The following is a 16,987-nucleotide window of genomic DNA, read 5'->3' on the forward strand; positions in this document are numbered from 1 at the left end:
ACCAAAAGCAAACTAGAAGACTTGGAGTTGAAGTCAGAAACGCCACGAGGCGTCCACAAGGAAGGACGGTGCGCCCAGGGGGGTAGGCCTTCCCCCACCCTCGTGGGCCCCTCGTAGCTCCACCGACGTACTTCTTTCGCCTATATATACTCTTATACCCTAGAAACATCAGGGAGAGCCACAAAACCACTTTTCCACCACCGCAACCTTCAGTACCCGTGAGATCCCATCTTGGGGCCTTTTCCGGCAATCTGTCGAAGGGCGAATCGATCACGAAGGGCTTCTACATCAACACCATTGCCTCTCCGATGAAGCGTGGGTAGTTTACCATAGACCTTCGGGTCCATAGTTATTAGCTAGATGGCTTCTTCTCTCTCTTTGATTCTCAATACAAAGTTCTCCTCGATGTTCTTGGAGATCTATTCGATGTAATATTCTTTTGCGGTGTGTTTGTCGAGATCTGATGAATTATGGATTTATGATCAGATTATCTATGAATATTATTTGGTTCTTCTCTCAATTCTTATATGCATGATTTGATATCTTTGCAAGTCTCTTCGCATTATCGGTTTAGTTTGGCCTACTAGCTTGATCTTTCTTGCAATGGGAGAAGTGGTTAGCTTTGGGTTCAATCTTGCGGTGTCCTTTCCTAGTGACAGTAGGGGCAGCAAGGCACGTATTGTATTGTCGCCATCGAGGATAAAAATATGTGGTTTATATCCTATTGCTTGAGTTTATCCCTCTACATCATGTCATCTTGCTTAATGCGTTACTCCGTTCTTATGAACTTAATACTCTAGATGCATGCTAGGTAGTGGTCAATGTGTGGAGTAATAATAGTAGATGCAGAATCGTTTCGGTCTACTTGACACGGACGTGATGCCTATGTTCATGATCATTGCCTTAGATGTCTTCATAATTATGCGCTTTTCTATCAATTCCCCGGCAGTAATTTGTTCACCCACCGTAATACATGCTATCTTGAGAGAAGCCACTAGTGAAACCTATGGCCCCCGGGTCTCTTTTCTATTATATTGCATCTCTTTTCCATTATATCGCATCTCATTTACTATCTTGCAATCTTTACTTTCCAATCTATACAAAAAAAATACCAAAAATATTTATTTTACTATCTCTATTATATCTCACTTTTGCGAGTGACCGTGAAGGGATTGACAACCCCTTTATCGCGTTGGTTGCAAGGTTCTTGATTGTTTGTGCAGGTACTAGGTGACTTGTGCGTTGTCTCCTACTGGATTGATAACTTGGTTCTCAAAACTGACGTAAATACTTATGCTACTTTGCTGCATCACCCTTTCCTCTTCAAGGGAAAAACCAACACAAGCTCAAGAGGTAGCAAGAAGGATTTTTGGCGCTGTTGCCGGGGAGATCTACGCCAAGTCAAGCCATACCAAGTACTCATCATAAACTATTCTCCCTCGCATTACTTTTTTTCCATTCGCCTCTAGTTTTCCTCTCACCCACTTCTAAAACGATTTTCGAAAACCTTTGCCTTTTCTTCGCCCTTCTTCAGTCTGCCTTTCCTTTTTTTTTGCCCATGTCTAGCTCTTCTTCCCCTCCATTGTCTTCTAACTTTGATGTTCTTCACTTCAAGCAGAAACAAGGAGAAAATTTCAAGGATGCTTGGTATAGGATAACAAAATATTATCGTAATTGCACCATTCAAGGAGATTTTAAAATCTTACTCCGTAATTTTTACGTTGGATTGACCTTGCCTCATGGGCAACTCTTGGATTTCGCCTCCAAAGAAAACTTTATCGAAATTGATCCCAACATCGCTTATGAAATTCTAGAAGGAGTAGTTGGCATATCACCTCCACCTTCGGGTTTACCCCAAACCCACGAGGGAGCTCAACCTTTTGAAAAACTTTGTGAGGTAGTTAAATTTTTTCAAAAATCGCTTGAACCTCTCAAAAATGTCAGTGGAAATATCCACAGTATGAACATGTTGATCACCCTTTGTAATAAACGGTTGGATGCTTTAGATCTAAAAATTTCTGAATATGAGGGAAAGCCTAAAGAACTTCCCGTACCTGAACAAAATTCCCTCAAAAGAGTAAAAACCCAAAGATGGCAATACCTAGATCTATTCGTGTTTTTATACCTAGCTAGGGGCGTTAAACGATAGCGCTTGTTGGGAGGCAACCCAATTTTAATTTTGTCCTTTGCTTTTTGCTCCTGTTTAGTAATAAATAATTCATCTATCCTTTGTTTAGATGTGGTTTTATATCTTTAATTAGTGTTTGTGCCAAGTAGAACCTTTGGGAATACTTGGGTGAAGTTTTTGCAATCTTGCTGTAAAAAACAGAAACTTTTGCACTCATGAGATTAGCCGTCATTTTTTACAGAAGAGTATTTTTAGGTTGATTATTTTTGTAGAAGATTAATAAATAAATTCCTCACGTCCACCAATTTATTTCAGAATTTTTGGAGTTACAGAAGTATTCTAAAGTTACAGATTTCTACAGACTGTTCTGTTTTTGACAGATTCTGTTTTTCGTGTGTTGTTTGCTTATTTTGATGAATCTATGAGTAGTATCGGGGGGTATGAACCATAGAGAAGTTAGAATACAGTAGGTTTAACACAAATATAAGTAAATAATGAGTTCATTACAGTACCTTAAAGTGGTGGTTTATTTTCTTATACTAACAGAGCTCATGAGATTTTTTGTTGAAGTTTTGTGTTGTGAAGTTTTCAAGTTTTTGGGTACAAGATTTGATGGATTTTGGAACAAGGAGTGGCAAGAGCCTAAGCTTGGGGATGCCCAAGAAACCCCAAGGTAAAATTCAAGGACAACCAAAAGCCTAAGCTTGGGTATGCCTCGGAAGGCATCCCCTCTTTCGTCTTCATCTATCGGTAACTTTACTTGAGGCTATATTTTTATTCACCACATATATGTGTTTTTCTTGGAGCGTCTTGTATGATTTGAGTCTTTTCTTTTTAGTTTACCATAATCATCCTTGCTGTACACACCTTTTGGGAGAGACACGCATGAATCAAAATTTATTAGAAGACTCTATGTGCTTCACTTATATCTTTTGAGCTAGACAATTTTGCTCTAGTGCTTCACTTATATCTTTTTAGAGCACGGTGGTGGTTTTATTTTATAGAAATTGTTGATCTCTCATGCCTCACTTATATTATTTTGAGAGTCTTTTAGAACAGCATGGTAATTTGCTTTGGCTATAAAACTAGTCCTAATATGATGGGCATCCAAGATGGGTATAATAAAAACTTTCATATAAAGTGCGTTGAATACTATGAGAAGTTTGATTCTTGATGATTGTTTGAGATAGGAGGATGGTGATATTTGAGTCATGCTAGGATAGTAATTGTGAACTTGAGAAATACTTGTGTTGAGGTTTGCAAGTCCCGTAGCATGCATGTATGGTAACTGTTGGGTAACAAATTTGAAGCATGAGGTGTTTCTTTGATTGTCTTCCTTATGTGTGGAGGTCGGGATCACGCGATGGTTAACTTCTATCAACCCTTCCCCTAGGAGCATGCATGTAGTGCTTGGTTTTGATGACTTGTAGATTTTTGCAATAAGTATGTGAGTTCTTTATGACTAATGTTGAGTCCATGGATTATACGCACTCTCATCCTTCCACCATTGCTAGCCTCTCTAGTACCGCGCAACTTTCACCGGTACCATAAACCCACCATTTACCTTCCTCAAAAAAGCCATCATACCTACCTATTATGGCATTTCCATAGCCATGCCGAGATATGTTTCCATGCAACTTTCCACCGTTTCGTTTATTATGACACACTTCATCATTGTCATATTGTCTTGCATGATCATGTAGTTGACATCGTATTTGTGGCAAGGCCACCATTCATAATTCATTCATACATGTCACTCTTGATTCATCGCACATCCCGGTACACCGCTGGAGGCATTCATATAGAGTCATACTTTGTTCTAAGTATCAAGTTATAATTCTTGAGTTGTAAATAAATAGAAGTGTGATGATCATCATTATCCCATGTGAGGAAATAAAAAAAAGGCCAAAGAAGCCAATGAAAAAAAATAAGAGGCCAAAGAAGCCAAACAAAAAATGAGAGAAAAAGAGAGAAGGGGCAATGCTACTATCCTTTTTCCACACTTGTGCTTCAAAGTAGCACAATGATCTTCATGATAAAGAGTCTCTCATTTTGTCACTTTCATATACTAGAGGGAATTTTCGTTATAGAACTTGGCTTGTATATTGATACGTCTCCAACGTATCTATAATTTTTGATTGTTCCATGCTATTATATTACCTGTTTTGGATGTTTATGGGCTTTATTTTACACATCTATATCATTTTTGGGACCAACCTACTAACCGGAGGCCCAGCCCATATTGTTGTTCTTTTTTGCCTATTTCAGTATTTCGAAGAAAAGGAATATCAAACGGAGTCCAAACGGAATGAAACCTTCGGGAGCGTGATTTTTGGAAGGAACGTGATCCGGAGAACTTGGAGTGCAAGTCAAGAAGCAATCGAGGCGGCCAGGAGATAGGAGGGCGCGTCCACCCCTCCTGGGCGCGCCCCCCTGTCTCCTAGGCCCCTCGAGCGGCCACCGATGTACTTATTCCTCCTATATAAGCCTACGTGCCCCGAAAACATCCAGGGAGCCACCGAAGAAATATTTCCGCCACCATAACCTTCTGTATCCGCGAGATCCCATCTTGGAGCCGTCGTCGGTGTCCTGCCGGAGGGGGAATCCACCATAGAGGGCTTCTACATCAACACCATAGCCCTTCCGATGAGTTGTGAGTAGTTTACCACAGACCTTCGGGTCCATAGTTATTAGCTAGTTGGCTTCTTCTCTCTTTTTTTATCTCAATACAATGTTATCCCCCTCTCTTGTGGAGATCTATTCGATGTAAACTCTTTTTGTGGTGTGTTTGTCGAGATCCGATGAATTGTGGGTTTATGGTCAAGTTTATCTATGAGAAATAATTGAATATTCTCTGAATTCTTTTATGTATGATTGAGTTATGTTTGCAAGTCTCTTCGAATTATCGGTTTGGTTTGGCCTACTAGATTGATCTTTCTTGCCATGGGAGAAGTGCTTAGCTTTGGGTTCAATCTTGCGGTGTCCTTACCCAGTGAAAGAAAGGGTTGCAAGGCACGTATTGTATTGTTGCCATCGAGGATAAAAATATGGGGTTTATATCATATTGCTTGAGTTTATCCCTCTACATCATGTCATCTTTCTTAATGCGTTACTCTGTTCTTATCGACTTAATACTCTAGATGCATGCTGGATAGCGGTCGATGTGTGGAGTAATAGTAGTAGATGCAGGCAGGAGTCGGTCTACTTGTTGCGGACGTGATGCCTATATACATGATCATGCCTAGATAATCTCATAATTATTCGTTTTTCTATCAATTGCTCGGCAGTAATTTGTTCACCCACCGTAATACTTATGCTATCTTGAGAGAAGCCTCTAGTGAAACCTATGGCCCCCGGGTCTATCTTTTATCATATAAGCTTTCAATCTACTTTTATTTGCATCTTTACTTTTTGCATCTATATTATAAAATACCAAAAACATATTTATCTTATCATATTATCTCTATCAGATCTCACTTTCGCAAGTGGCCATGAAGGGATTGATAACCCCTTTATCGGGTTGGTTGCGAGTTCTTTGTTTCTTTGTGTAGGTTCGTGGGACTTGTGAGGAGCCTCCTACTAGATTGATACCTTGGTTCTCAAAAACTGAGGGAAATACTTACGCTACTGTGCTGCATCACCCTTTCCTCTTCAAGGAAAACCAACGCAAGCTCAAGACGTAACATATATTCCAATGATGGGCTTCCTCATAATGCCCTAGGTCTTCGTGAGCAAGCAAGTTGGATTCACACCCACTTAGTTTCTTTTGTTGAGTTTTCATACATTTATAGCTCTAGTGCATCCGTTGCATGGCAATCCCTACTAACTCGCATTGATATCTATTGATGGGCATCTCCATAGCCCATTAATATGCCTAGTTGATGTGAGACCATCTTCCTTTTTTATCTTCTCCACAACCACCACTCTATTGCACCTATAGTGCTATGTCCATGGCTCACGCTCATGTATTGCGTGAAAGTTGAAAAGGTTTGAGAATACTAAAGTATGAAAAAATTGCTTGGCTGAAACCGGGGTTGTGCATGATTTGGATATTTTGTGTGACGAAGATGGAGCATAGCCAAGCTATATCATTTTGTAGGGATGAACTTTCTTTAGCCATGTTATTTTGAGAAGACATGATTGCTTTGTTAGTATGCTTGAAGTATTCTTATTTTTATGTCAATATTAAACTTTTGTCTTGAATCTTTTGGATCTGAACATTCATGCCACAACAAAGAAAATTACATTGATAATTATGTTAGGTAGCATTCCACATCAAAAATTCTGTTTTTATCATTTACCTACTCGAGGACGAGCAAGAATTAAGCTTGGGGATGCTTGATACTTCTCCAACGTATCTATAATTTTTTATTGTTCCATGCTATTATATTATCTGTTTTGGATGTTTAATGGGATATAATATACTATTTTATATTATTTTTGGGACTAAGCTATTAACCGGAGGCCCAATGCTAGTTTCTATTTTTTGCCTAGAGTTTTGCAGAAAAGGAATATCAAACGGAGTCCAAACGGAATGAAATCTTCGCGATGATGTTTCTTGGACCGAAAGCAAACCAGAAGACTTGGAGTTGAAGCCAGAAACACCACGAGGCATCCACGAGGCAGGAGGGTGCGCCCAGGGGGGTAGGCACGCCCCCACCCTCGTGGGCCCCTCGTAGCTCCACTGACGTATTTTATTCACCTATATATACTCTTATACCCTAGAAACATCAGGGAGAGCCACAAAACCACTTTTCCACCGTTGCAACCTTCCATACCCATGAGATCCCATCTTGGGGCCTTTTCCAGTGATCTGTCGGAGGGGGAATCGATCGCGGAGGGCTTCTACATCAACACCATTGCCTCTCCGATGAAGTGTGAGTAGTTTACCATAGACCATTGGGTCCATAGTTATTAGCTAGATGGCTTCTTCTCTCTCTTTGATTCTCAATACAAAGTTCTCCTCGATGTTCTTGGAGATCTATTCGATGTAATATTCTTTTGCGGTGTGTTTGTCGAGATCCGACGAATTGTGGATTTATGCTCAGATTATCTATGAATATTATTTGGTTCTTCTCTGAATTCTTATATGCATGATTTGATATCTTTTCAAGTCTCTTTGAATTATCGGTTTAGTTTGGCCTACTAGATTGATCTTTCTTGCAATGGGAGAAGTGCTTAGCTTTGGGTTCAATCTTGCGGTGTCCTTTCCCACTGACAGTAGGGGCAGCAAGGCACATATTGTATTGTTGCCATCGAGGATAAAAATATGTGGTTTATATCATATTGCTTGAGTTTATCCCTCTACATCATATCATCTTGCTTAATGCGTTACTCCATTCTTATGAACTTAATACTCTAGATGCATTCTGGATAGCGGTCGATGTGTGGAGTAATAGTAGTAGATGCAGAATCGTTTCGGTCTACTTGACACGGACGTGATGCCTATGTTCATGATCATTGCCTTAGATGTCTTCATAATTATGCGATTTTCTATCAATTGCTCGGCAGTAATTTGTTCACCCACTGCAATACATGCTATCTTGAGAGAAGCCACTAGTGAAACCTATGGCCCCCGGGTCTCTTTTCTATTATATTACATCTCTTTTCCATTATATCGCATCTCATTTACTATTTTGCAATCTTTACTTTCCAATCTATACAACAAAAATATCAAAAATATTTATTCTACTATCTCTATTAGATCTCACTTTTGCGAGTGACCATGAAGGGATTGAAAACCCCTTTATCGCGTTGGTTGCAAGGTTCTTGATTGTTTGTGCAGGTACTAGGTGACTTGTGCGTCATCTCCCACTGGATTGATATCTTGGTTCTCAAAACTGAGGGAAATACTTACGCTACTTTGCTGCATCACCCTTTCTTCTTCAAGGGAAAAACCAATGCAAGCTCAAGAGGTAGCAGTCATGTAGACAAACCAAACTAAGGCACAAAAACAGTAGCTTCCAACACAAGCTCGGTCCTACGACGAGCTGTGATCCCATATGCTTCACTCATATCAAGGTTCTTCGGGTTCCCACCATCGGGAAGCTTCTAGTCAAAGTGATAGAGAAGGCTCACAAGAGCCATCTCGATGTTTGACACTCCAAACATCATACCAGGGCACATTCTCCGTCCAGTGCTGCCAGGGAGGAATCTGAAGTCCGTACCACCATAATCAACCTTTTCATCGTCAAACCTCTTGGGCATGAACTCACTCGCATTAGTCCAGCTATTCTCGTCCCTATCGATTGCCGACACATTCACGAATACCGTGGTGCCTTGTGGAATATCATAGCCCATGACCTTTGTTTGCGTCAGTGCAAAGCCTCGGCATGAGAAACAACACCGGTGGATGCAACCTGAAGGTCTCCTTGATGACCATCTGCAGGTAGTGCAGCAGGCCATCGATGTCAGCCTCAGTCACCTCAGTCTTACCGTGGAGGACTCCTCGAACTTCAGACTGTGTGGCAGCCATTATGTGTGGGCTCCTCATCAGCTCGGACATTGCCCAAATTGTTGTTGTGGCTGTCGTCTCCGATCCCACAGCGAAAAGGTCCTGGTGACACACACGTAAATATGTGAGATTGAAATATCATGTAGCAAGCAAAAGGTGGTAGCTAGCAGGGTTTTAAATTTTAGTAAAATTTCCAAATTTCTGGTAATTATGGTGGGTAATGGAACATTTCTAACAATGAAATTTTGTGCCATATTAACTAATTTTAAGCCAAATGTTACAATAGGCAAAATTCATCTGATTTAAAATTTTCATCAAAATCCAAAAAAATCTGAAATTCCTACAAGATCCCAAAGTGATATGGTACCAACCTTTTGGTTATATCAACTGTTGCCAAAAAAATCTGCTACTGAAATTTTAAGAGAAAAGCTAACTGGTTACCGTTTGATGGGAGAGCATGGCTTTTCAAACGTTTTTCCTGGCAGTTTTAGTTGTGTCGGAGGCGACAGTGTCTTTAGAAAAACGTGGCATTTTCTGGGAGGATAGCCGTTTTGAGCCTTCACTCCAGAAAATGCCATGCTCTTATGAAGAAACTTCCACCCCGGCCAACTAGAACTCCATCAAAATGTTTGCAAATGCCACCCCTCCCAGTCAATGGTCGCCAGATAAGGGGGGTCCAATTTTAAACCATGGTCTTGGGTAGCTAGTGGTGACTGGTGACTCACGAAGAGGATGTCGCTCATGTTTTCATTGGTGAGGGCGACGCCGCCAATCTCGTTGTCCCTCTGGAAATAGAGCAGAGTAGTGAGTATGTCGCCCCTCTGCTCACGGCCGACATCATTGTCCTCCTCATCCTCCATAGCTGTTCTGTGATCGCTGATCATGGCGTCCATGATGGAGTGGATTCTCCGGTGCACCTCCCACGTCGCTCTGAGAGCCTGGCCACCGATAGCCCGGGCGAGGCACGACGTCGGGAACAGGTCGATGAGGTTAAACCCGGACATGAGGTCCAGCACCTTGTCCAACTCCCGTAGGTACGCGCCCTGCTGCGTGCACCTGTCGTCGACGGACGCCCTCATGACCACATCGTTCATCATCACCTATAGCATGTCACCGACATTGACGACGCGGCCGGCGTCAGCAACGGACCACACGAGCCTCACCGCCTCCTCCTCCTGGACACGGCAGAACGACCGGACCCGCCTCGGGCTCAGCAGCTCGACGGCGCAGAGCTTTCGGATGGACTTCCAGTACCTACTGCTGTGGCGCGCAAAGGAGATGTCCTCACCGTCGTAGGTGAAGATGTGTGTGGTGGCGTACACGGGGCGGTCGGTGAAGGCGGCGTCGTTGACCTTCATGACCTCCCTGGCTGCCTCGGCGGAGGAGAGCACGAGCGTTGGGACATGGCCGAGACGGAGAAGCATGACGGGGCCGTGCCGACGAGCGAGCCTGTGCATGGCCTATTGCGGAATGGCGCCGAGCAGGAGGTGCATGTGGCCAATCACCGGAAGCACCCATGGGCCGGGAGGTAGGTTCAGGCGGCTAGCAGAGGTGGCTTGCCTGTGCTTGAGCTTAACGAGTATGGCCATGACAAGGATACAGAGCAAAGTGTAGCACACGAGCTGGGTGTGTTGGGTTTCCTCCATTTGAGCTACCTCGATCGTGGTCGTATGAGCTGAAGATTCAAGATGCGTTTATATATGAGAGAATGACAAGGAGTAAACAATGCAAGAGTCCATGTGAGATGCGGAAAGTATTTCTCTGATTGGGGATCAATTCGCCATGGATGGCAGTACAAGCTCACACACGCATGTGGTCCTGGCCGCAGCCACCAAATCCTTCCCAGATCCACACGCAACACACGCCAACGGTTATAGGCCAATGTACACCCTTAACAGGCCCAGTTCGGGCCTGCAAGCCACTGGGGAAGTTGCCGAGCGCGAGTGGTCCGTGCAATCAGCCCATGAGTCGAATCATCATCTTCGCGCTCTCCTGGTTGCTCTGTTCTGGCGCTGGGCTCGCTGCCATTCCCCTCTTCTTGAGAGTCATCTTGACCCCAAGCCGGAGCTCACGGAAACAGCTGACAAATGGAATCCCTATCTTCCCAGGTAGCTGAAGACGCGTCTCCCCCACTCCACTGGACCAGAAGTTGCGCCACCGATCTGTTGTCTGAACGGCTGATACGCTCCTGCAGCACCTTGACAGGAAATTGGAGATGAGCATCGATAGAGGGGAGCGACTTGAGTACCTCATGGTGTGGCTGCACACAACGTTTCAGTTGTGAAACATGGAAAACTGGATGTATACGGCTGGCCGCTGGTAACTGCAAGCGGTAAGCCACCTCGCCAATCTTCTCCAGGATAAGAAATGAACCAAAGTACTTGAAGGCGAGTTTGTGATTAGCTTTGTGCACCACCGAGGACTGCGCATATGGTTGAAGTTTGAGAAATACCCGATCACCAACAGCAAATGTTCTTCCGGTGCGTTTCTTGTCAGCCTGGTGCTTCATTCTTTGTTGAACACGCAACAGATGCTGGCGCACCAACTGCTGAACGACTGCCCGAGCATCCAACCATTGTTGTAAATCAACGGCGTCAATGGAATCAGAAGCAGAAATTCCAAAGTACCGACGACCATGGCCATAAAGGACTTCAAATGGAGATTTGTTAAGTACCGAGTGCCAATTTGCATTGTACCAAAACTCGCAAAGTGAGATCCACCTGGCCCATTTCTTCGGATGAGCACTGATGAAACACCTCAAAAAACATTCAACCTGGTGATTAACACGTTCAGTCTGTCCATCAGTTTCAGGATGATATGTCATGCTCATATTAAGTACAGCTCATGTCCTCTTTACCAGAGATTGCCAAAATTTCCTTGTGAACATTGGATCCCTGTCAGACACTATATAGAGAGGCATGCCATGAAGCTTGTAGATATTGTCCAAGAAGAGATCAGCAATTTTTTGGGTAGTGTATGCGTGTTTGACAGGAATAAAATGGCCATATTTTGTAAACTTGTCAATGACCACCATGATGCAGTCATACTAATCAGAAGAAGGCAGCCCTGAAATGAAATCCATTTTCACAGTTTCCCAAGCTTTGGCAGGAACAGGTGATGGTAATAGAAACCCAGGGTAAGCTACTCTCTCGGGTTTTTCTTGTTGACAGATAAGGCAAGATTGCACAAACTGCTGGATCTTTTTCTTCATACCCACCCATTTAAACAGTGCACGAATTCTTTTGTAGGTGACAGGGAACCCTGAATGACCCCCCAAGGGAGTGTCATGGAAATCCTGACAAATCTTAACATGTAGCCCATTGTCATTTCCCACCCAAATGCAACATTTATATCTCAGCACACCCTGTATCAGTTGAAAGTTATGTTTGGACTTAGGTTGCACTGACAACTGTTGCAATAATTCATGTGCTTTTGGGTCATTCTTGTAGCTTTCAACAACATCTTCAAACCAACTAGGATGAACTCCAGAAATTGCTAGCACTTGAGAATCTGATTGTGGTCTCCTGGAGAGAGCATCAGCAGCAGAATTATTAGTACCTTTCTTTATTAGTACCTTTCTTGTACACAATCTTATAATTCAGCCCCATCATCTTTGTAAGTGCCTTTTGCTGCCAAGGTGTATGTAGTCTTTGATCAGAGATATTAATCAAACTCTTTTGATCTGTCCTGATGATAAATTCCTGGAACTGTAAGTATGGTCTCCACTGCTCAGTAGCTAATAATATAACTAGATATTCCTTTTCATAAACAGATAGCTGATATGTCTCCAACGTATCTATAATTTTTGATTGTTCCATGCTATTATATTACCTGTTTTGGATGTTTAATGGGCTTTACTATGCACTTTTATATTATTTTTGGGACAACCCTATTAACCAGAGGCCTAGTCCAAATTGTTGTTTTTGCCTATTTCAGTGTTTTGCAGAAAAGGAATGTCAAATGGAGTCCAAACGGAATGAAACCTTCGGGAGAGTTATTTTTGGAACAAACACAATCCAAGAGACTTGGAGTGGACGTCAGGGAAGCAACGAGGTGGCCACAAGGGTCCAGGACACGCCCTACCCCCTGGGCGCTGCCCCACCCTCGTGGGCCCCTCGTGGTTCCCCTGACCGACTTCCTTCGCCTATATATATCCATATACCCTAAAAACATCGAGGAACACAATAGATCGGGAGTTCCGCCGCTGCAAGCCTCTGTAGCCACCAAAAACCAATCGGGATGCACCCTGTCGGAGGGGGGATCCCTCACTGGTGGCCATCATCATCCCGACGCTCTCCATGACGAGGAGGGAGTAGTTCACCCTCGGGGCAGAGGGTATGTACCAGTAGCTATGTGTTTGATCTCTCTCTCTCTCTCTCTCTCTCTCGTGTTCTTGATTTGACACGATCTTGATGTATCGCGAGCTTTGCTATTATAGTTGGATCTTATGGTGTTTCTCCCCCTCTACTCTCTTGTAATGGATTGAGTTTTCCCTTTGAAGTTATCTTGTCGGATTGAGTCTTTAAGGATTTGCGAACACTTGATGTATGTCTTGCATGTGCTTATCTATGGTGAAAATGGGATATCACGTGATCCACTTGATGTATGTTTTAGTGATCAACTTGTGAGTTCCGTTACCTCGTGAACTTATGCATAGGGGTTGGCACACGTTTTCGTCTTGGCTCTCCAGTAGAAACTTTGGGGCACTCTTTGAAGTACTTTGTGTTCGTTGAATAGATGAATCTAAGATTGTGTGATGCATATCGTATAATCATGCCCACGGATACTTGAGGTGACATTGGAGTATCTAGGTGACATTAGGGTTTTGGTTGATTTGTGTCTTAAGGTGTTATTCTAGTATGAACTCTATGATAGATCGAACCGAAAGAATAGCTTCGTGTCATTTTACTACGGACTCTTGAATAGATCAATCAGAAAGGATAACTTTGAGGTGGTTTCATACCCTACAATAATCTTTTCGTTTGTTCTCCGCTATTAGTGCCTCTGGAGTGACTCTTTGTTGCATGTTGATGGATAGTTATATGATCCAGTTGTGTTATTATTGTTGAGAGAACTTGTAGTAGTGAAAGTATGAACCTTAGGCCTTGTTTCCTAGCATTGCAATACTGTTTGTGCTCACTTTTATCATTAGTTACCTTGTTGTTTTTATATTTTCAGATAACAAAAACCTATATCTACCATCCATATTGCACTTGTATCACCATCTCTTCGCCGAACTAGTGCACCTATACAATTTGCCATTGTATTGGGTGTGTTGGGGACACAAGTGACTCTTTGTTATTTGGTTGCAGGGTTGTTTGAGAGAGACCATCTTCATCCTACGCCTCCCACGTATTGATAAACCTTAGGTCATCCACTTGACGGAAATTTTCTACTGTCGTACAAACTTCTGCACTTGGAGGCCCAACAACGTCTACAAGAAGAAGGTTGCGTAGTAGACATCAAGCTCTTTTCTGGCGCCGTTGTAAGGGAGGTGAGTTCTTGAAGGTATATCTTTAGATCTTGCATCGAATCTTTTTGTTTCTTGTTTTATCACTAGTTTAGTTTATAGAAGAAAACTACATAGAAAATGGAATTGAGTTTGCCTCATACGCTTCATCTTTTTAATATCTTCCGTGAGAATGATGGTAAGGAAAATTGTGCTCAAGTGCTAGAAGAAGAAGTCTATAAAATGTTTGGCACTAAATCTTTGAATGAGGATCATGATTGCAATGTTATTAGTATGAATTCTTTTAATACCCATGATGCTAATGATATGCAAAGCTACAAGCTTGGGGAAGCTATGTTTGATAAAGATGATATTTTTTTGTCCCCCAAGTTTTGATGAGCAAATTTATTATGATGAAAGCATGCCTCCTATTTATGATGATTATTGTGATGACACGTATGCTATAAAGAATAAAGATAACCATGAAACTTGTCATCATGATTTTAATTTTCAATTGGATTATGCCTCACACGATAATTATTTTGTTGTGTTTGCTCCCACTACTATTCATGAGAAGAAATTTGCTTATGTGGAGAGTAGTAAATTTTCTATGCTTGTAGATCATGAAAAGAAAGCTTTAGTGCTGGTTATATTGTGGAATTAATTCATGATGCTACTGAAAATTATTATGAGGGAGGAACACATGCTTGTAGGAATTGCAATAATATCAAGTTTCCTCTCTATGTGTTGAAAATCTTGAAGATTTGCTTGTTTTACCTTCCTATGCTAGTTGATTATTGTTCCCATAAGTTGTTTTCTCACAAAATCCCTATGCATAGGAAGTGGGTTAGACTTAAAATTGCTAGTCATATTCTTCATGATGCTCTCTTTATGTTTCAATTCTTATTTTTTATGTGAGCATCATTGAAATCATCATGCCTAGCTAGGGGCGTTAAACATTAGCGCTTGTTGGGAGGAAACCCAATTTTATTTTTGTTCCTTGACTTTTGTTCCTGTTTAGTAATAAATAATTCATCTAGCCTCTATTTAGATGTGTTTTTATGTTTTAATTAGTGTTTGTGCCAAGTATGACCTTTGGGAAGACTTGGGTGAAGTCTATGCGGTCTTGTTGTAAAAAACAGAAACTTTTGCGCTCACGATATTAGCTGCCATTTTTTACTGGAGAGTGATTTTAGGTTGATTATTTTTTCAGATGATTAATAGACAAATTCCTAAGGTCCATTTCAGAATTTTTGGAGTTACAGAAGTATTCAAATGATACAGATTACTACAGACTGTTCTGTTTTTGACAGATTCTGTTTTCTATGTGTTGTTTGCTTATTTTGATGAATCTATGAGTAGTATCGGAGGGTATGAACCATAGAGAAGTTTTAATACAATAGATATTACACCAATATGAATTTAGAATGAGTTCACAAGAGTACCTAAGTGGTGATTTATTTTCTTATACTAACGGAGCTTACGAGTTTTCTGTTGAGTTTTGTGTTGTGAAGTTTTCAAGTTTTGGGTAAAGATTCGATGGACTATGGAATAAGGAGTGGCAAGAGCCTAAGCTTGGGGATGCCCAAGGCACCCCAAGGTAATATTCAAGGACAACCAAGAGCCCAAGCTTGGGGATGACCCGGAAGGCATCCCCTCTTTCGTCTTCGTTCATCGGTAACTTTACTTGGAGCTATATTTTTATTCACCACATGATATGTGTTTTGCTTGGAGCGTCATTTTATTTTGTTAGTATTTGCTTTCTGTTATTTATAATAATGTTTTGCATCTATATTTTCAATAAAAATGTCAAGGATAGCCTTTACCATGCTTATTTTGCAAGTATACATGTTGCTGTTTCAAAACAGAAAGTTTACCGCTGTTGCAAAAAATCCCTAGAGAATTCAGAGAATGATATAATATTGAAACCTTTTGCATATTGATCGCTGATAAATCTACTACAGTGTAGTATTTTTCTCATAATTTTTGGAGTTAGGTAAGTATGATGAATCTTGCATTCTTTACAGACTATACTGTTTTGACAGATTGCTGTTATGTTTGCATTGTTTGCATATGTTTGCTTGTTTAGTGATTCTATTTGAGGATAGGAGTATTAAATATGCAGAGACATTTAGTATGCAATGTCGAATAATAATTTTAGTGATTTGTTACAGTATAAAATGATAAGGTTTTTGCATTGGTTTATACTAACTTATCTCACGAGTTCTTGTTGAGTTTGGTGTGGATGAAGCTTTCGAGATTTAGGAAACCGAGATATAAAAGGAATTAAGGAGACACAAAAGCTCAAGCTTGGGGATGCCCAGCGCACCCCAAGATAATATTTCAAGAAGTCTCAAGCATCCAAGCTTGGGGATGCCCCGGTAGGCATCCCACCTTTCTTCTTCAACAATTATTGGTTAGTATCGGTTGAACCTAAGTTTTTGCTTCTTCACATGATGTGTGCTATCCTTGAAATATCATTTTGTTTTATTTTGTTTTGATTTCTGTTTGAATAAAATCCCAAGATCTGAAATTCTTAAATGTTAGAGAGTCTTCACATAGTTGCACAATTATTAGAATACTCTATGTGCTTCACTTATATCTTTTGGAGTAATTTGTCATTTGCTCTAGTGCTTCACTTATACATTTTTAGAGCACGGTGGTGGTTTTATTTTGTAGAAATTATTGACCTCTCATGCTTCACTTATATTATTTTGAGAGTCTTTTAGAACAGCATGGTAATTTGCTTTGGTTATAAAATTGGTCCTAATATGATGGGCATCCAAGTTGGGTATAATAAAAACTATCATATAAAGTGCATTGAATACTATGATAAATTTGATACTTGATAATTGTTTTGAGATATAAAGGTGGTAATGTTAGAGTCATGCTAGTTGGGTAATTATGAAATTGAGAAATACTTGTGTTAAAGTTGGCAAGTCCCGTAGCATGCACG

The 16,987-nt window shown here is 41.2% G+C and overlaps 1 pseudogene; it reads right to left on the minus strand.

Moving 5' to 3' along the window:
* Positions 1 to 8,068: 8,068 nt before the first annotated feature.
* LOC123066777 (zealexin A1 synthase-like) lies at positions 8,069 to 10,228 on the minus strand (annotated as a pseudogene).
* Positions 10,229 to 16,987: the final 6,759 nt, after the last annotated feature.

Source organism: Triticum aestivum, chromosome 3B, assembly GCF_018294505.1.
Source record: "Triticum aestivum cultivar Chinese Spring chromosome 3B, IWGSC CS RefSeq v2.1, whole genome shotgun sequence".
NCBI lineage: Eukaryota > Viridiplantae > Streptophyta > Magnoliopsida > Poales > Poaceae > Triticum > Triticum aestivum.